This window comes from Mirounga angustirostris, unplaced genomic scaffold (assembly GCF_029215605.1).
Source record: "Mirounga angustirostris isolate CCGP_5_RB_7025 unplaced genomic scaffold, mMirAng1.0.hap1 SCAF_16, whole genome shotgun sequence".
Classification (NCBI taxonomy): Eukaryota; Metazoa; Chordata; class Mammalia; order Carnivora; family Phocidae; genus Mirounga; species Mirounga angustirostris.
Genome location: NW_026991724.1, coordinates 27,171,195 through 27,188,993, shown reverse-complemented (window position 1 = coordinate 27,188,993; position 17,799 = coordinate 27,171,195). Strand labels below are relative to the sequence as shown.

Genomic DNA, 17,799 nt, shown 5'->3' with positions numbered 1-17,799 from the left:
GTGAAACCATCAGGTCCAGGGCTTTTCTTTGGTGGGAGATTTTGGATTACTGATTTAATCTCCTTATTAGCTACAGCTCTTCTTAGATTTTCTACTATTTTTTAGTTAGTCTTGGCAGGTTGTGTGTTTCTAGATATTTCTCCATTTTATGTAGGTTTTCCAATTTGTTGGCATACAATTGTTCATAATACTCTCTTATAATCCTTATTTTTTCTGTAGAATTGGTACACTTTCAGTTCTGATTTTAGTAAGTTGAATCTTCTTTTTTTCTTAGTCTATCTAACTAAAAGTTTGTTGATTTTGTTGATCTTTTTAAGAACCAATTATGGTTTCATTGATTTTTCTCTATTGTTTTTCTGTTCTCCATTCCATTTATTTCTGCTCTAATGCTATCATTTCCTTTTTTCTAGTGGTCTTACTTTTAGTTTGTTCTCCTTTTTCTAGTTCCTTAAATTGTAAGGTTAATCTGTTGGTTTGAGACCTTCCTTGTTTTTTAATATAAGCATTTGCAACAATACGTTTTTCCCTTATAATTGCTTTTGCTGTGTCCCATAAGTTTTGGTGTGTTGTGTTTTTTATTTCATTTATCTCTGAGTATTTTCTAATCTCCCTTGTGATTTCTTCTCTGCTCTATTGATTGTTTAAAAGTGTGTGGTTTATGGGATGCTTGGGTGGTTCAGTCGGTTAAGCATCTGCCTTTGGCTCAGCTCATGATTCCAGGATCCTGGGATTGAGTCCCACATCAGGTTCCTTGCTCAGCAGGGAGTCTGCTTCTCCCTCTGTCTGCCGTTCCCCCTGCTTGTGCTCTCTCTCTTTATCTGACAAATAAATAAAATCTTTATAAATAAATAAAAATCTGTGGTTTAATTTTGACAATTTTGTGAATTTTCCAGTTTTCTCTCTGTTACTGGTTTCTCATTTCATCTCATGGTCAGAGAAGATACTTTGTGTGATATCTGTCTTTCAAAATCTATTGAGACTTAATTTGTGGCCTAAAATATGGTCCATCCTGGGAAATGTTGTGTGTGTACTTGAGAAGAATGTGTATGCTCTTGTTGGGTAGAATGTTCTGTATGTCTGTTATCTACTTGGTTTACTGTGTTGCTTAGGTCCTCTATTGCCTTACTTTGCTTCTTCTGGTTGTTCTATTATTGTGAGTGGGGCATTGACATCTCCAACTATTACTGTAAAACTGTCTATTTCTCCATTTTGATGGCCTGTTGTTAGATATGTAAATGTTTATAATTATCTTTTTAAGATTTTTTTTTTTTAAGATTTTATTTATTTATTTGAAGAGAGAGACACAGTGAGAGAGGGAACATAAGCAGGGGGAGTGGCAGAGGGAGAAGCAGGCTTCCCGCCGAGCAGGGAGCCCGATGCGGGGCTCGATCCCAGGACCCTGGGATCACGACCTGAGACAAAGGCAGATGCTTAACGACTGAGCCACCCAGGCGCCCCTATCTTTTTAAGATTTTATTTATTTACTTGAAAGAGAGCAAGCACAGAGAGAGAAGAAGAAGTAGACTCCTTGCTGAGCAGAGAGCCCAACACAGGACTCAATCCCAGAAACTCCAAGATCATGACCTGAGCTGAAGGCAGTTGCTTAACCGACTGAGCCACCCAGGCACCCCATAAATGTTGATAATTATTATATCTTCTTGTTGTATTGAACCTTTTATTATTATATGATGTCCTTTTTTGTCTCTTTACACCTTTTTTGATTTAAAGTCTATTTTCTGTGATATTCCTACTCTCTTTTGGTTATTATCTGCATGGAATATCTTTTCTTCTTTTTACTTTCAATCTGTTTTTGTCTTTGTATCTCAAGTGAGTTTCTTATAGACAGCATAGAGTTGAATCATGTGGTTTTATCCATTCTGCCAATCTCTGATTAGAGAGTTGAACCCATTTATATTTAAAGTATTTACTGATAAGGAGGGACTTATTTCTATCATTGTGCTATTTGTTTTTTATATGCTTTATAGCTTTTTTGTCCTTCACTCCCTGCATTCTGTCTTCTTTTAGGTTTAGTTAATTTTTTTGTAGTGAAATGTTTAAATTTTTAAAAATTTCCTTGTGTGTATATTCTATAGCTGTGTTCTTTGTGGTTACCATGGGGATTACATTTAATGTCCTAAAGTTACAGTACTCTAATTTGATTTTATAATAGCTTAGTTTCAGTAACATACAAAAACTCTGCTTCTTTACAGCTCTGTCCCTACTCCTTTTAGTTGTTGATGTCACAAAATTACATCTTTATGTATTGCGTGCCCCAAAACATAAACTAATAATTCCTTTAAATGTATTAGTTTCCTGAATTATGTAGAAAACAGGATTTAGAGTTACAAGCCAAAGTTACAATGGGACTAGCTTTTATGCTAATAATTTTTTTTTAAATTTATTAGGCTCTTAAATCCCATAGAAAGCAAAAAGTATAGTTGCAAACCATCCTTACAGTAATATTAGCTTTTATAATTGCCTATGTATTAACCTTTATGGAGATCTTTATTTTTCCATACAGCTTCAGAATACTGTGTAGTGTCATTTCATTTTACTCTGCAGGACTTCCTTGAGCATTTCTTGTAAGGCAGGGTTAGTGGTGATGAACTCTCTAAGCTTTTTTTTTTTTATAATTTAAATTCAATTTAGGGGATGCCTGGGTGGCTCAGTCAGTTAAGCATCTGCCTTCTGCTCAGGTCATGATCCCAGCGTCCCGGGATCCAGCCCCCACATCAGGCTCCCTCCTCAGTGGGGAGTCTGCTTCTCCCTCTCCCTCTGCCCCTCCCCCACCCTGCTCCTGCTCTCTCACTCTGCTTGCGCTCTCTCTCCAATAAATAAATAAATAAATAAATAAAATATTTTTAAAAATTCAATTTAGTTAACATGTAGTGTATTATTATTTTCAGGGGTAGAATTTAGTGATTTATCAGTTGCACATAATACCTAGTGCTTGTTCCATCAAGGGCCCTCCTTAATGCCCATCCCCCAGTTACCCCATCCCCCCCCACACACCCCATTCCAGCAACCCTCCGTTTGTTTCCTAGAGGTAAGAGTCTCTTACAGTTTGCTTTCCTCTCTGTTTTGCTTTTTTTCAATCTTTTTCTTTTGGTTCGTAATGTCCATTGTCCTGTCTTGAAGTTCACGGATTCTTCTGCCTGTCCAAATCTACCTTTGAATTCCTGCAGTGAATTTTCCATCTCAGGGATTGTACCCATCAACTTCAGAATTTCTTTTTGATTTCTCTTTAAGTTTTCTCTTTATTGATATTTTCATTTTGTTAACACATCGTTTTCTTGACTTTCTCTTTCTTTAGTTTTTTGAGCACTTAAGACAGTTTTTTTTTTTTTAAGATTTTATTTATTTGACAGAGACACAGCGAGAGAGGGAACACAAGCAGAGGGAGTGGGGGAGGGAGAAGCAGGCCTCCCGCCGAGCAGGGAGCCCGATGCAGGGCTCGATCCCAGGATCCCGGGATCATGACCTGAGCCAAAGGCAGACGCTTAACGACTGAGCCACTCAGGCGCCCCTTAAGACAGTTTTTTTAAAAAGATTTTATTTTTAAGCAGTCTCCACACCCAAAGTGAGGCTCAAACCCACAGCTCTGAGATCAAGAGTTGCATGCTCCAGTGACTGAGCCAGGCGGCTGCCTCTTTAAGACAGTTGTTTTAAAATCATTATCTCAGGGACAGATTCGGTTGATTTTTTTTTTTTTTCCTTCAAATGAGTCATACTTTCCTGTCTCTTCATATGCTTTGTGCATTTTTTGGTTGAACCCTGGACATTTGAATGTAATAATGTGGTAACTGAAAATCAGGTTTTCTCTGTCCCCACAGTTTGCTGGGTTTTTGTTATTGTTTCTGTTTATCGTGTCGGTTTTTGCATTGTTCTGGGCTGTCTCTGTGCGGAGGATGTCTGAGGTGTAAACTTAACGTCTTCTTGTGTCTTTTCTGAGTTTTCCTTGGGCATATATGGTCATTTTCTAATTTTCTCCTTATATGCAGTCATTTTTAAATGTCCTAGTCTTTAATGCCTAGCCCCAGAAAGGGGAAAAGGGGAGAATAATGGTGGGAACAAAGGGATCTGGCCCTTTCAATCTCCTGAGAGTTTAACTGGAGGGAGAGAGTCTTGCAGCAGTGAGGGGAGATTTGACAACAAGGACTGCCTGCCTTTTCTTTCTGCACCTCTGTGATCAGAAGCGATAATCAGTGAGCAGAGCACAAATCTCCAGTATTTAGAGGACAAGGTCCTTTTTACTCACCCCGATTCTTGTAAGCTGTGTGCAGGCTGCCCCAGGAACATATGCACAGCTCTCTGTCTGCCATGTGGCTGGGTCTGGGGTATGGATAACTGCTACTGGGCTTATAGCTAGAATTGACTGAAATTAACCCCAATTTACCACCAATGCGTTCACCTGGAAGTGTCAAGCATTCAAAGACCCCAGAGTTCCAGAACAGTTCTATCGGATTGGGCACGTGCACTTGTGTTCTCGGTGGGGAGACAAAGTCCTGGTGCTTCCTACTCTGCCATCTTCCCAGCATCCTCTCCTCGACCCTTATTTTTAAAGTATTTGAGACCACGTTTCTAAAGTTCTCTCCTAAAATACTATGCAGATGTAGAAGCTGCAGGTAGCTGGAAAGTTACATGATGCCCCCAACACCCATCTCCTTGGTGGAGGGGTGGAGCCCCTACCATCACCAAACCCCCAACCCCCATCAGCCTCATGCCTTGGTGGTTCTTTCTGCCCCTCATGGGAAATGGAGGGAGCATTCAGACCCTGGGGAGCTGGGACTCTGAGACATTCAGATCTTGTTGTGGCATCTGGTTGTAGAAAGAAATAGCTTCTGACTTATGTGTCTTCATGGTAGCCTTTTCCCTGCGGTCTTGAAGGTGTTCTGTGCATTTCTGGGCCTCAGGATCCTCTTCTTGAAATGGATGAGTCACTGTTTCCCCTAACAGAGACTTACCCAGTCGGAGTCAACAAGATGATTTTAGGAGGTGTGCAGTTAGGGCATTCATGTAAATTGAGTCATAAAGGGAGAAGGTTATCTTCTTTTCAGTTCTCTTTAATCCTTCCAGATTAGTCAAGGAGAAAGTCTCGGTTGGTGCTGAGTTAATGCTTCTCACACTTGTGGTCTTCTTTTCAGCAACGGGAGGCCAGGCCCCAGTTAAGGCAATGGTTCTGGTTCTATTTCAACAGTGTCATTTTGGGTTTATTTACTTTGTTTGTTTGTTTTTCTTTTTTTTTTTGAGGGTTATCTTCTGTTCATGGTGAGCACTACTTTAGAAAACAAAGCTAAATGTGAGATGCTTCTTAGAAAAATTTTAAGGAAATTGTTTTCTGAGTCTCAGATCAGGCAAAAATGGTCTCAAATGTGCATTAAATGACTTAGAAATTCTGTACTTCTCCCTAAAGGGTGAGATCGTGAGATATAAACTTCAATTGACATATTTCTGAAATGTTTAGAACTTTTCAAATGACTGATTATATTTTATAGCAGAAAAATAATATCTATGGAAATGGTAATCTCCTATGGAAAGAAGATTATTTGTTGAAGATAGTATGGTGCTTCAGTTAGGAAAAAGTCTCTGGATTCAGCATAGGTCTTATTTTATTTATTTATTTAAAAATTTTTTCATTTTGGGGGCACCTGGGTGGCTCAGTCAGTTAAGCGTCCAACTCTTGATCTCAGCTCAGGTCATGATCTCAGAGTTGTGAGATCAAGCGATGGGCTCTGTGCTGGGCATGGAATCTGCTTGAGATTCTCTCTCCCTCTCCCTTTGCCCCTCCCCCACCAGTCTCTCTCAAAAAAAAATTTTTTTTTTCATTTTTCACTGAGGTATAATTAACATGTGACATTATATTAGTTTTAGGTGTGTAACATAATGATTTGATATTTACATGCATTGCAAAATGATCTCCACAATAATTGTTAATATCTATCACCACACTCTAACAAAAAATTTTTTCTGGTGTTGAGAACTTTTAAGATCTATCTCTTAACAACTTTCAAATATGCAAGAGAGTATTATTTTTTGTATTTTTTAAGATTTTTTTTTTAAATTTTTTAAATAATCTCTACACCCAACATGGGGCTTGAACTCACAACCCCAAGATCAAGAGTCGCATGCTCTTCCAACTGAGACAGTCAGGTGCCCCTGCAATAGAGTATTATTAACTATAGTCACCCTGCTGTGTATTACATCCCCATGATATATTTACTTTATAACTGGAAGTTTGTACCCTTTGGCCCCCTTCCCCCATTTTGCCCCCCCCCCCCGCCCAGCACTCCTCAGCAACCACTAATCTGTTCTTTGTATCTTTTGTCTGTTAGGTTAGTTGGTTGGTTGGTTGGTTTGGTTTGGCTTTTTAGACTCCACATGTACGTGAGATTATATGGTGTTTACCCTTCTGTGTCCGACTCTGTCCCCCAGAACTCCAAAACCATATTCCTCGGGGATCCTCACAACTGCATGGTTGAAAGTAAAGAGGGGATTTCCAAACGTCGGCTTTGTTTCCAGTGGGTGTAGCTGTGCTGAGCTGGGGCCTGGGTGAGAGCGGCTGGTGGAGTGACAGAGTGGGGCACAAGGTGCCAAGGAGCAGGCCAGAGGCGGAAGTGTTAGTCATTGGGAGACAGCTGCAGGGTTTCATCTAAATAAGGCCATCTTGGTGGCTTTCCTGTCCCCAGCCTTTCAGAGGACAAAAATCACTTGGTTCTGGTTTGCTGGAGAGGCAGGGCGCCAAGTGCGAGGGAACACAGAACCATTCTCCCCCAACTGGGAGTGGAGAGCTGGGTGTCATCGTGCCTAGAACATTCGTTCCCAAGCTTGTCAGCACACGAGAAGGTACAGATGCCTACATTTCACCCCGAGAGATGATGCTGTGATTGGTCCAGGGTAGGGCCCATTGGAATTTTTGAAAGCGCCCCCCCCCCCCAGGTGATTCTAATGTGCAAACGAGTTTGGGAGCCCCGGACCTGGCCTGAAGATCCCGGGAACGTGTTGGGTGAAAGCCTTCCCGTGGAAGCCTCACTAGCCGCTTCGTGTGGGTGCTGGGCCCAAACCGCCAGGGCTGAACAGGAGAGGCAAGGCCACTACCTGGTCACCTGCTGGCTCTAGGGCACCCTGGTCCCAGAGGAGGGTGCATCTGGAAACCCTAGGGGGTCCTTTGGTGGAAAGACCAAGCCTTTTGAGCAGGAAGGTGGTGGGGGTGAAGGAGGTGACTTAAAGCAGTGATATGGGCTGGCATCCAGATTCCCCAGTCTGCAGTGACGAGAAGAGAGAGACCTCGTTGGATGCGGGACAGGGACAGCCCGGGCCTAAGGCCCAGAGTGCAGACTTGGGCTGCTTCGCCCTCTCTGGGCCCCTCCCCACCCCCCAGCTTCACACTCCATCCCCCCAGAGGGCTCCAGGGCCAGGGAATGTTTGCTCAGCTGCCAGTTCTGTGGCTCTCTAGCCGTGGTCTGGCAGATCTCCTCGCCACTGGGAGCCTCGGCACCAATAAAGCCCTGTGACCAAGTGTGAGTCCTGGGGGACCCTGACATTGTGAGGACAATGAAGAGGATGGTTTTCAAAGGCAGAGTCAACCCACGTCATCATCCCCCCGCGGAAATGTGCTGCATCGAGGACCCCTGTTTCCTGCTCTGCCAGCTTTTGTGGGTGAGGGAGGAAATGGCTGTTGACATCTTTCTGCAGCTGAGCGCTCTGGAGCAGCCCCCCATGAGAGGGGGGCCATTCCTGGGGTGGGGCTGCATCAGCCTCCCAGAAAGAGCCCACCCGTCAGTCCAGCCCTGCCTGTGCTGCGAATTTGCCGTGAGGGCCTCTCAGTCTCCCCGTCTATAAAATGGGCCCAGCACGGACCCGCAGCCGGGCCTCTTCCAGCTCCGTCTCCCTTTGCACCGAGGCTCAAGCATCCTCTGAAGCCTGGGACTGCAGCCAGCCATCCCTGGGGGAGGGCAGAGGCCCCGGGCCGCTGTTATCACCCCGGGCAGGGCTTGGTGTGGGGCATTCTGAGAGGACATGAGGGCCCCTGTGGGTCTGGGTCACCCCAGGGTGGCCAAGCCTGACGGTCCACGTGGTCCTGAGAAACCAGCTTCCGTGGCACTTTCCTTTCTGTGTTGCGGGATATTTCTGTCCACGGGCTCGCCTTTCATGTGGCCCCACCGACCATGGCCGTTCTGGGGCTGACGTTAGACGCGAGCCCTTTTTACCTCTGTCCCTCTCTGCCCATTGGCTGTCCTCAGCTGGTCCCTTCTGTCCTCGCTTCTTCCACTCCAGTGCAGGAGCCAGGGGCAGAACCAGGCCTGCCAGTGCCATGGTGACAGGGCTTCCATCAGCCTGACCCTCCCCACCAGCCCCCGGGCACAGGAAAGGCAGGTGGGGTCCCCTGGTAGAGACGAGGAGACGGGTCCCAACAAGCTGGTGGACAACAAGGCAGGTCCACCCAGCCTCCTGGGGGCTCCCCCATAATCCAAGCCTGGGGAGTCAGGAAGAGCAAAGAAGCCAAAGGTACAGCAGTCAGAAGTCTGTGACTCAAGCCGTGTCCTCTCTGCCATCCCTCCCTTCCTTCCTCGTATCCTGTGCTGGGGGCTGGGGTTACAGAGGAAACAACAGCAGTGCCATTTGTAATCATAGTCGACATGTTCTGGGCCTTTCTCGCGGGCTGGATGCCTTGCCTGGTAGATGTTAGTACGCCCATAGCGGACTCTGATGGTGCTCCCTCTCACTCACCTGCTTCCCCCTCAGTCAGCCAGTGCACCCATCCCCCATCCACCGTGGGCCTAAGCCGCCAGCATCGGCACCCTTCTGGAAGGATTACCCTTGGCTGATAGCAATGATCTCATACAGAGGTACCTCCCCCCCCCATCCATTGGACATGACCCATAACCAACGACTGACTGATATGGGAATGTAATGGCCCAGCCCCCCTGACCCTTGACAGGACAGGACAGACTCTATGGCATCGTTCACACTCCAGAGCAACCTCCCCCAGGCCCCCACCATGTATTGGTCTGAAGCAAGACTTCCCTTACCCTCTCAGTAAATAACTTTTGCAGGAACCCCTGTCTTGGGCTCTGCTTCTAGAAGCCTGATCTAGAACATTCCCATTCTACAGATGGGGAAACTGAGGTACCGAGAGACTAAGTAACCTGACCAGGGCGCCTGGGTGGCTCAGTTGGTTAAGCGACTGCCTTCGGCTCAGGTCATGATCCTGGAGTCCCGGGATCGGGTCCCGCATCAGGCTCCCTGCTCGGCAGGGAGTCTGCTTCTCCCTCTGACCCTCCTCCCTCTCATGCTCTCTGTCTCTCATTCTCTCTGTCTCAAATAAATAAATAAAATCTTTAAGTAACCTGACCAAAGCCACACAGCTGGCAACTAGTAGAGACTCAAACCCAGGACCCTGGTGCAAGGCATCTGCTCTGATCCATAATCGGGCACTGCCCCAGCCCCCAAGCTATTTCTGGCATGCAGAGGGAAGCTGGTGGGCCGAGAGGAAATGATAATGCAGAGTGGCCAGACCTGCACGGAGGAAAAAGAAAAGAACGCTAAGGAGTGAAGGGCAGTGGTGGGGGGCATGGCTTGGTCTGGGAAGGCAGCCTGGAAGGCTTCCCGGAGTCGAGCTGGGGGCAGAGGAGGAGTTTGCCCGGTGGGAGGAAAGGGAGAGGGTGTTGGAGGCAGAGGGTGTCCCAAGCAGGGAGGATGGGGAGGCGGGGCCGTGCGTACTGTCCTATGGGCAGGGTGGCAGGTGCACGAGAGGGCCGGGAGGTGGCCAGTAACCCGATGGTGACAGACCATTTATTTATTCATCCTTTGAACCTTTCCTGGCCACTTCCTGTGTAGGTGGCACCTACTTTGTGACAGGCGTATTAACGTGGTGTGACTTTATCTGAGAGATGATGGGAAGCTGTTAGGAGGTCCAGACAGAAATGAGGCCAGGCCAGACCAGGGCTGAGTGTGAGAAATAACTCCAGCCAGAGGAATGTGCTCGAGTGTTATGAACGCCATTCTGTATCATCCCACATCACTCAGCCTCATCCTTTTTCATGACTGCATGGAATTCCATCGCATGGACGTGCCATAATTTAACCAGCTCCTTTTCAGTGGACATTTAGAGTTTTTCCAATCTTTTACTGCTATAAACAAGGCCACATTAAGTGTTCCTGAACGTATGTTATTTTGCCCATGATGAATAAATACGTGAGCATGGAATGGCTAGGTGTGGTTATGTGGCATTTGCAATCTTTATAGATTAAGTTGTATTGGGAAACACTCCCACTAGCAATGCATCCGAATGCCTGCTAATTCATAACCTTGCCAGCTATATAATTTCCTTGACAATCTAAGAGCTGGGAAACCATATATCTCTTTTAGTTTTTAACATGTATTTATTTCACTTCCTGTGAGGTTGAACATCTTTTCATATATACTTCAGAACCATTCATATTTCCTTTTCTGTAAACAGTTCAGGTTCTTTGCGCACTGTTCTGTCAGGTCGTTGGTCTTTTTCTTATTGATTTACACTATCTCTTGATATAGTAAAAGCATTCATGTCTTTGTGATGCAGTTTGCAGATATTCTTCCCAGTTTGCCATTTGTCTTTTCACTTTATTTGTTGGGTTCTTTGGCAATGTAAAAGTTCTAATTTATACCTGATCAATTTCATTCCCTTTTTCTTTTATGATTTCTGAGTTTTGTGTCATGCTCAGCTAGACCCTCTCTACTCTGAAATTATTTTTAAAACTTTTCCCTGTTTTTTCTTCTAGCACTTAAAAATTTTTAACCGCTTTGTTGTGAAATCGTAACGTAGAAAAAATGCAGAAAATTCAACGTACAGCTTCATGAATTGTTGTAAATTGAACACCTGTAATCTTCTAGTACTTTTAGAGTTTAACTTTTTACATTTAAATATTGGCCCCATCTAGACTTTATTTTGGCATAATTTGGGGGGATTTAAACGCATACTTATTGAAAAAGAATAGTTTTACAAATGTCATGGAATATTTTAAAATTTGTCATATGCCAAGCAAAAAAGGGAAATCTCAACATACTTCCCCGAAGCAGAAATTGCATAGGACTTATTCTTTGTACAGCATAGTAAAACAAAAAAGTAATGGCAAAAGTTGAAAGAATAACTTACCCCTCCATTAAATGACTCACTTCAAAATTATAATTATAATCTACTAGTAATGTAAATTTGATATAAACTTGACATAAATTTATGGAAATTGGCCAAAAGTGGTTTCTCTTATTATTTTTTAAAATGAAAAGACTAGAAATGATTTAAGCAATCAACTAACTCATAAGCTTAATGAGCAACAGTCTCAGTAAATTAGGGAAGAGAAGTCAGGAGATTAAAAAAAAATTATAAAACTAAAAAAGAGAAAATTCCACAGAATTGATAAATGGAAATGAAAGTTTTGTCTTTTTAAACATAAGACACAGCAGCTGCTGGCCAATCTAATGAGAAAAAAAACGAAGCAAAATAAATTAAATGTGAAGATATGAGATTTCTTTTTTTTTTTTTTTTAAAGATTTTATTTATTTATTTGAGACAGAGAGAATGAGAGAGAGCATGAGAGGGAGGAGGGTCAGAGGGAGAAGCAGACTCCCTGCCGAGCAGGGAGCCTGATGCGGGACTCGATCCCAGGACTCCAGGATCATGACCTGAGCCGAAGGCAGTCGCTTAACCAACTGAGGCACCCAGGCGCCCGAAGATATGAGATTTCTAAGTACAGGAAAAGATCACATGCAACTGTGTGCTCTACTGTTTGAATTTTTTTTTTTTTTTTTTTTTTTTGAGAGAGAGAGTATGCATGTTGGGGGAGAGGCAGAGGAAAAGAGAGAATCTCAGGCAGACTCTGCTGAGCACTGAGTCTGGTGCGGAGCCCCATCCCATGACCCCAAGGTCATGACCTGAGCCAAAACCAAGAGTAGGACACTCAACCAACTGAGCCACCCAGGCACCCCTCACGTTTGAACATTCTTGACAAAATGAACAAGTTTCTCAACTGTGAACATAAAACACCAAAAGTTAATAAAAATAAGCGACAAACGAAATTTTAAAGTTGTCATATTTGGGGGCACCTGGGTGGCTCAGTCCATTAAGTGTCTGCCTTCGGCTCAGGTCATTATCCCAGGGTCTTGGGATCGAGCCCCACGTCGGGCTCCCCGCTCAGTGGGAAGCCTGCTTCTCCCTCTCCCTCTCCCCCCTGCTTGTGTTCCCTCTCTCGCTCTGTCTCTCTCTGTCAAATAAATAGAATCTTAAAAAATAAAATAAAGTTGTCATGTTTGGTTTTTTAAAAACTGTTCAAATCATCAGATAGCGTTGGAAAGGACTCTGGCTCTCACTCGGGGTCGGGGGGAGCTCTGCGAGATGGAGGCACCTGCCATGGGCCACAGCTTGACAGGGACACTCTGAGCCTCCGTGGAGGACGTTGGGGTGGGCAGAAGAGGTACCAGGTCTCCCGGTGCAAAGGACCCACGTGAGAAATGGTGGTGCCAGGTTCAGGCGGCAGCCGTGGAGGAAGTGAGAGTCTGCAGTCCACATGGAAAAAGTTAGCCCTCCTCGGCCTGAGCTCCAGGAAGCAGAAGGCAGCCCTTCAGGGACGTGGGGAGGGTGGTGGTGGAAGCAGAAGTCTGGGCAGGGAGAGGGAGGTCGGGATTGCTGTTTGGGACTTAGATATTTTTAAATGCGTACAGGGCATCCAAGACATAGAGTTGTGAGAACTGAAGTAGTGGAGGCCGAGAGGCCCTGGCCTGGCGTCTAGTCCATATTCTTTACACTTTCTGTTCACCCCCTTCGCTCGTTTTCCAGTGCAAATGTCATTCGTGCCCATAACACACACACAGGCATTCAACTAAAAAGTAGAATAAAATGTCTTCAATAGGTATGAATTACTTTTTGATTTGAATTTTTAGCCTCTCTGTCATACTTGACGTATGTGTTTATCCTTATTGATTGCCTTCTTACTTCTATTTTAGTTTTATTATGTAACCTTATGGAGGGAATTTCCATTTCTGTGAGCCATCACTGATCATTTCTTATGCTTATTTATCACGATGGATTTATCTTCTTTACACATTGGGGTAAAACATCTACTCAATTTTTTTTAAGACTTTATTTATTTATTTTAGAAGAGAGAGAAAGCAAGAGGGGGGAGGGGCAGAGGGAGAAGGAGAGAGAGAATCCCAAACAGACTCTACGCTGAGTGCAGAGCCTGACACGGGGCTTGATCCCACAACCCCAAGATCATGACCTGAGCTGAAATCAAGAGTCGCATGCTTAACAGACTGAGGCCCCAGGTGCCCCTTCTAGTTTTTAATGTAAATGTCTTTATGTATTTTTTAAAATAAAAATGTGCCTATTAAGAAGTTGGGATGTAGGGGCACCTGGGTGGCTCAGTTGGTTAAGCGACTGCCTTTGGCTCAGGTCGTGATCCCAGGGTCCTGGGATCGAGCCCCGCATCGGGCTCCCTGCTCGGCGGGAAGCCTGCTTCTCCCTCCCCCACTCCCCCTGCTTGTGTTCCCTCTCTCGTTGTCTCTCTCTGTCAAATAAATAAATAAAATCTTAAAAAAATATAAAATAAATATTATGCAGCCATCAAAAGGAATGAGATCTTGCCATTTGCAACGACGTGGATGGAACTGGAGGGTATTATGTTGAGCGAAATAAGTCAAACAGAGAAAGACATGTATCATATGATCTCACTGATATGAGGAATTCTTAATTGCAGGAAACAAATTGAGGGTTGCTGGAGTGGGGGGTGGGGTGGGAGGGATGGGGTCACTGGGTGATAGACACTGGGGAGGGTATGTGCTCTGGTAAGCGCTGTGAATTGTGCAAGACTGTTGAATCTCAGATCTGTACCTCTGAAACAAATAATGCAATATATGTTAAGAAAAAAAAAAGAAGAAGAAGGTAGCGGGAGGGGAAGAATGAAGCGGGGGAAATCAGTGGGGTAGACGAACCATGAGGGACGATGGACTCTGAAAAACAAACAGGGTTCTAGAGGGGAGGGGTGTGGGAGGATGGGTTAGCCTGGTGGTGGGTATTGAGGAGGGCCCATTCTGCATGGAGCACTGGGTGTTATGCACAAACAATGAATCATGGAACACTTCATCTAAAACTAATGATGTAATGTATGGGGATTAACATAAGAATAAAAATAAATAAATAAATTTTGTCTTAACACACACACACACACACACACAAAAAGAGCATGGTGTAGAGCGTTCTCCTTTGCCTGGATCTCCCATACCCCCTGCCTGGACAAAATCCTGTCCCTGGTCTATTGTGTAGCCCTAGAGTTGTTCTCTGTGTATGCAAATACACACACACACACACATACACACAAATAAGCATTTACTCAATGATAGACCTTGGAGCTCTTTTGCTTGGCATAACATTTTTATGGTTCGTCCTTGCTGTAGTGTGTATCTGTACTTTGCTCCCTTTTATTGCTGAATAATATCCCACTGTACAGATAGACTATATTTTGCTTCTCCATTCATGAGCTTCTGGACATTTGCATTGCTTTCACTATTGGGCTGTTGTGGGTAACAAACATCTGTGTACAGATTTTTGCGTGAATGTCTATTTTCGTTACTCTTGGAGAGAAATCTGGGAGTGGAATGGCTGGGTTCTGTGGTCACTCTGTGGTTAACATTTTAAGGACCTGCCACACTGTTTTCCAAAGGGGCTGCTCTATTTCACATCCTTACCACCAGTATATAAAGTTCCCATTTCTCCTCATCTTCACCAACGCTTTTACTGTCTTTTCCTTCATGATGGCCCTTCAGTGGGAGTGTGAGATGCCACCTGCTTTCCATACAGAACATTTTCATTCTAAATTAAAAAATAATTCCTTGGGGCACCTGGGTGGCTCAGTCGTTGGGTATCTGCCTTCGGCTCAGGTCATGATCCCGGGGTCCTGGGATCCAGCCCCGCATCGGGCTCCTCGCTCAGCGGGAAGCCTGCTTCTCCCTCTCCCACTTCCCCTGCTTGTGTTCCTGCTCTCGCTGTCTCTCTCTCTGTCAAATAAATAAAATAAAATAAAATAAAATAAAAATAATTCCTTAAATTTAAAACACTTGTATTACCATGTGTGTTATATGTGTTTTTCCATATGTCTTCTCTTAATACCATTGATTAATGGATGTGTTTTAAGTGTGTGTGAAGCTAATTTCATTCCATTCCTTTGGCCAATTTTTTCTGTTTTTAGTACCATTCCATAAAGTTTTGTGGGTTTTTTTTTTAAGATTTTTTATTTATTTGACAGAGAGAGACACAGTGAGAGAGGGAACACAAGCAGGGGGAGTGGGAGAGGGAGAAGCAGGCTTCCTGCCGAGCAGGGAGCCCGATGCGGGGCTCGATCCCAGGACCCTGAGATCATAACCTGAGCCGAAGGCAGACGCTTAACGACTGAGCCACCCAGCCCCTGTCTTTTCTTCTTTCTAATGACAGTGGTTAACCTCTGTTGTGTTTAGAAGGCTCCATGTTTATGTGGATTTATCTAAAGCTCTGGAACTTCATGGTTCCATCCCTCCCTTCATAGATACACAGTCCGTGCACAGCTGATCTTTTGCCTTTCTTCCTTCCTTCCTTCCCCGTACTTTCCAGCCACCGTTCTTCTTGACCATTCTGCATTGTTAGACGGCATCTCTCTTAGGCACGTGCACCAGGGTGTCATTTCACTGTGTTCTTGGTGAGGCAGTGATCAATGCCTCTGGGTTTTCTCATTAAGAAGAATGTTTATTCTTGGGGCGCCTGGGTGGCTCAGTCGGTTGAACATCTGCCTTCGGCTCAGGACATGATCTTGGGGTCGTGAGATTGAGTCCCACGTGGGCTCCCTGCTCAGCGGGGAACCTGCTTCTCCCTCTCCCTCTGCCCATCCCCCCTGCTCATGTTCGCTCTCTCACGCTCTCTGTCTCTCTCTCTCTCTCTCAAATAAATAAATACAGTCTTTAAAAAAAAATAAAGAAGAATGTTTATTCTCAACTGCCTCAAAAATTCTTCAAATGTAGTAAGAAAGAAGATTGCAAATCTTACCTTTTTGGGAGTTTTACTGGGAAAGGAAGTTGGCATCAGTGGTGAGGATTATTCTGTTTTCATCCAAATGAATTAGCTGCCAAAAGTCTGCTGGATTCCAAGGATCTACTCGGATGCCACAAGTCACTGGAAGGCAAATGTCCAAGTTGGAGGAGAAATAGGGGCTCCCTCTGGGCCACGTGTGGCAGGAGGTAACACCAGACAGGATTGGGCTGTGCACTGTCCAGGGACTAAAGGAGATGTGGTTGGGGAAGAATAAGATCTGTGTGTGAGGACAAGAGGACTCTTCTAGGTTGAATGCCTCCAGTGTCTCTCGAGAGGAGGGTAAGGGCTGGCGCCTTCCCTACAACATTCCTCTTGGGATTTGGAATATTGAGGAGAGTGCCCTGTGTCCTCTCTTTAGGAACCTACTCTATGGAAACAACCTGCAAATCCAGCTCAGAGCACAGGACTTGGCTCAGGTACTCATGAGACCATCTCCGTGGACACCCTAGAACATCTATGATGAACCAGGAGGCCAAGTAGGTGACCTCTACCCTTTACCTCCTCTCTTTCCCTCCCACATACTCCCTCACTCCCCTCCTACTCCCTACCAGACTGTTCCCTATCCAGATTTACCTCATTGGGCTGCCCCTCATACAACAAACCTCCCCTTAGCCACCATTCGGCTTGAGAGTGAAGGTCATCAGACACAGAAAATCAGGGAGAGCCTTGAGACAGAATCCAGTCTACCCATTTTATAGATGGTGTGACTGAAGCCTAGCTAGAGAATAGACTTGCTCAAGGCCAGACTATAAGTGTATCAGCTAGGATAGGCTAGTTTATGGTTTCATAACAACCACCAATGTCCTGGTAGCTTAGGACAACAAAAGCTTATTTCTGTTCCTACTTCTTGTCTCTTGTCAGTCAACTAGGACCTCTAGTCCACATCATCCTCTTGCTGGCCCCAGGCTAAAGGAGCAGCCAAGATCTGGAATAGTGCCGGTCCCTGTGGTAGAGGAAAAGAAAGAACACTGTGAATTGCACATTGGCTTTTAAAACTTCTGCACAGACGTGTCACAAGTCATTCTTCAGCATATTTCATTGACCAAAGCAAGTTTTGTGGCCATGCCTGACTTCAAGGGGGCAGGAGAGTGCCATCTGACCACAGGTCCAGAAAGAGGAGAAAGAGAATATCTGTGAACAGCCCTAATGCCTACCACAGAGAATTAGGTACAAAGCTGGGTCAGGAATGCTAGTCTCCTAACTCTGGGGCTGAGGATCTTTCTTTCTTTTTTTTTTTTTAAAGATTTTATTTATTTATTTGACAGAGAGAGACACAGCGAGAGAGGGAACACAAGCAGGGGGAGTGGGAGAGGGAGAAGCAGGCTCCCCGCTGAGCAGGGAGCCCCATGTGGGGCTCGATCCCAGGACCCTGGGATCATGACCTGAGCCGAAGGCAGACGCTTAACCGACTGAGCCACCCAGGCGCCCCGCTGAGGATCTTTCTACTATTATCCTCTGTCTCCAAGGCTCTTTTCCGTAGAAGCCTCAATGACCAATAATAATGTAATGTGCTTTTTCTCCCACGGATGGTTATCCTTAAAGAGCGTAATGCCTTACCCCAAGGGGACCGAGCATTAATGGCAGAAACAAAGGCATTGTGTCAGACTGACAGGGTGGACACATTTGAGGGCAAAGGACTTCCCCAGAATTATACCACCTAGACAGTCCTCACTTCCACCTAACACCTTGCTGTCCTGGCTGATTTCTTT

The 17,799-nt window shown here is 44.9% G+C and overlaps 1 protein-coding gene across 20 annotated transcripts in view; it reads left to right on the top strand.

Moving 5' to 3' along the window:
• Positions 1-17,799, top strand: part of NLRC5 (NLR family CARD domain containing 5) — an 89,591-nt gene that overhangs the window by 12,843 nt on the left and 58,949 nt on the right. For all 20 annotated transcript variants that reach the window (XR_010408053.1, XR_010408054.1, XR_010408052.1 and 17 more), the window contains exon 2: positions 16,449-16,566. The gene's annotated coding sequence lies outside the window, so the exon portion shown is untranslated. The remainder of the gene's footprint in view (positions 1-16,448; positions 16,567-17,799) is intronic.